A 3526-nucleotide genomic window follows, 5' to 3' on the forward strand; every position below is an offset into this window, starting at 1 on the left:
TCATTGCTGGTTTTACGAATTGTAGATATGGTGGACAAAATCTCTTATATTGAAAAGTAATTCAAATTCTTAGAGTCAGTTTGGCTGCCTTATAGTCTAAAATTTTATGTTTTCTAAAATCAATAAAATTGGAATTGGAATAGTTATTCCAATTTCACTTATTTAGGTGGAATTGCAAATTTTCAATTTTAGGCCAAAATTAGAATATGTGTTCCTATTATATTTCTATTCGCAAATCTGATTTGGTTCACCCAAACAAAGAATTCAAAATTTTAAGAATTTACATACGCCTATTTCACTAGGATAAAAGATTAAATCATGGGATATGCAGGAAAAGATTAATAGCTGATCATTTTTTAAGTTTTCTTTGGTGATAATTGACTCATTTTTGCCTATTATTGAGACATTTTGTAATAACCACTTTGTCTTCTACATTATCTATGATATCCAGAAGCTAAAATCTTAGCTTTAATCAGTTAGCTCACTTACAGAAACAACCAAAAAAATAACAATACTTACAATTTAACATACCATTTACAATATGTAAGTGCTGGAAGCCAGGTTTGCCGACACCAGTTCCTTTTCCTATTTAAATCCAGGACTAATTATTGGAAATTCAAATTTCTGTTGGATCATTAAGATCAACTTTTTAAAGTGAATATAAGTTCTTTTATTTTTCGCTTCACTAGTTCATTATCCAGATCTAAAGACTGAACACATTACATCACCAATCATATAAAAACTCCAGATCTAATGACTCAACGCATTATACCAACATCACCACTCATTAAAAAAAGAGGCTTTCAGACACTTTTTAAAATAGTTATAATATATAATTACATTTATGCGGAGTGAAAAGTTTCTGATTCCAAGACTCCTCTATGAAATAAAATAGACCAAGATACACAATCTTTTGACAACAATTCAAGATAACCCGGTGACAGTCTTTTGAGTACTAGTCAGTCAGGAAACTGACTAATTTATGTCGGTAATGACTACGATCTGTTCTCTTCCGAAATGTCGGACGAGAACCATTATTGAATTGGAGCGAACTCCTACATGTTGCACTTATTCAAACATGTTTGAAATTAAATGAGTTTAAATCTTAATTCAGAAAATACCAGATGGGCCATCAATAGACGAAGCGAATCCACTCGGCCTTGCTGGGAGCGTCGCCGCTGACGACGCTAAGCAAATAGTACCCCGGCGGCGCCACCTTGGCACTTGGCGGCGCCCCCAAAGAGGCCGAATAGGAGGATCCGGGGGAGTGGGAAATGGCGGCTTCTAGCGACAGCATTCGCTGATTCATGGAGAACGAGTGCGTAGTAAACGGCGGCGCGTAGGCGTGGAAGCGCAAGGCGGCGGTGGATCTATTTCTTCCCGTGACGGAGAACCCAACTGTGAATTTGGATCCAAATCTGATCGTCCTCTCAGAAATAGAATGTACGATCGGTCTCCTTGAATTATAACGTGGGTCGAGATAATAAGGAACGTATGCCTCCATTCGCAGCTCTGTGTTGAACGGCACGCCGGAAAAATAGTAGCCATAGTTGGGGTTGCTTCCGGCGACCAGAACTCTCCCGTCCGGAAGAACACTCGCCGAAGAATGATACATTCGAGGAATTCCTGACGGCGCGAGGACCGTGAAACGGCGTCCAACGGGCCCCGCCGGTCTGTAGAGAAACGGGCTCAAAACGGGCTCTCTGGCGGACTGATAACCAGCGCTTCCCAAACGTGCGCCACTGATGATAATAATATCCCCCGTAGGAAGAATTAACATGTCGCTCAGAATCCTCCGGCCGGGCATGTTCTCCATTTTCCAGACGGGATTTGTCGCCGTTATTTCCATTCTCCCGCATGTCTGGAAGACGGCCCAAAAATTCTTCGCCTGCGCGGCTGTGAACGTTCCCCTAGGCGCGCCGCCGCAGATCATGATTTCTACCCTTTGGAAATTGTTGGCGGCGCTGAGTGGCAGCATGACTGACGACCCCGTGCTCGGGTAGTTCCGCGAACCGCCGCCGGGCATCGTGGGGAACGTTCTGAGAATTTTGTTGCTTCTGTAGTCGAGAAGAATGGAGTCCCTGTGTGCGAAGATGAAGAGATTTCCGTCGGAGGACAGATGCAGAAATGGGTATAAATTATTCTCTTCTCGATCCGTTGTCTGAGATAGAAACGGAAGGTGGAAGACTCCCTCGCTGGCTGTTTTCTTCGGGACGAACTCGTAATTGAACTGAGCGCGGCCGCCGACGACGATGACCCGGTCGTCGGGCAAGATCTGACTGGAAGCATACCATCTGGGCGCCACCAGATGCGCCGCCGATTCGACCCAGTTGCATGTGGAGTCGTAGCATGGCGTGAAGTAGCGCGTGATGTTCTCGCCGTCGTGACTGCCGCCCATCTGAACCAGCCTGCCGTCGCTGAGGAAGGCACCGGATGAGCACCACGTGTCGGTCACGACGTGCAGAGGCCGGACTCGGTTGCTGGCGATGTCGTACTCGATGGAGTGCGCCCAGCAGTCTTGAGATGCAGGCGGTGACCGGCTGTTGCATGGCGGGTCGATTCTCCGGATCTGTGACGGCCCGGCGAATGTCTGGTCGAAGATGAGGACTTTGTTGGTGTGTAAGACTGTCATGTGCATGGCCGAAACTCCTGCGTTTTCCAGAAGGAGTTGCCATTTCCCTTGGTACAAATTGTCTCCTTTAACGACCAGATGCAAACAGGTCACAGCTACTACCAACACTTGAATCAGTCTTGATTTTCTTGATATTCCCATTTTCTCTCTCTCCGCTCTTAGTATGTCGGACGATTGCATTGCAGGGGGAGAGTTATAGGAGGGGCGGCGGACCCCAAAGGAGGAGCTGCAGCTTTGCAGATTACATCATGCAAGTTGGAGTTTGGAACAAGTCTGGAGTGCATGATTGAGATGGAATGTCATTCGCGCACGTTGTATTTGATTTCAAGGTCAGATTTCATATATGTTTTGTTATGCCTAACGTTGACAAGTACTTGCCGAGGGAGCTAGAGTAACCAGCTATGTGGATTCGTTCCACAGAGCTTGGAGTACAGCCACACCGTTGTGTATAGTGGTTGTTTAAGCGTCTTTGAGAAAATTGGGAATTGGAAACGGGGTTGAGTTTTCTTAGGTCACTGTTCTTGTACTGCTTAGCTATTGTAGACCAAGCACGAGGGCCTCGCCAATCATTGCCCATCAACGAAGATTCCACGCGCATTGCATTGTCTTCTTAGTGAGCAGCATCCGTTATTTATTTACAATGTGGAAATGGATATTGATATTTCTACAGTTACACGCTTGGTGAAGGATCTCATTCAGTTTTCATTATCAGAAGCTTTTCGATTCATGTCAAATTAGGTTTGATCTGAATAGTTGTTTCACGAGTTAGGTTTGATCTGAAAAGTTGTTTCACGAGTTCTAAATTAAAGTAAACCGGGTGTAACAACTGAAAGATTTTGAAGTACTAATTTAGAATTGGGAAGATTTTGATTGTGATCCGTCAACTCTTTTAGT

General features: G+C 44.6%; 1 pseudogene across 1 annotated transcript; it reads right to left on the reverse strand.

Moving 5' to 3' along the window:
* Nucleotides 1-787: 787 nt before the first annotated feature.
* LOC149580198 (aldehyde oxidase GLOX pseudogene) lies at nucleotides 788-2913 on the reverse strand (annotated as a pseudogene). Its single transcript, XR_016353448.1, has one exon. The product of XR_016353448.1 is annotated as an aldehyde oxidase GLOX pseudogene (transcript).
* Nucleotides 2914-3526: the final 613 nt, after the last annotated feature.

The sequence above is a fragment of the Cupressus sempervirens genome, chromosome 1 (assembly GCF_028749045.1).
Source record: "Cupressus sempervirens isolate cs-2001-9-10 chromosome 1, ASM2874904v1, whole genome shotgun sequence".
In the NCBI taxonomy this organism is placed as follows: Eukaryota; Viridiplantae; Streptophyta; class Pinopsida; order Cupressales; family Cupressaceae; genus Cupressus; species Cupressus sempervirens.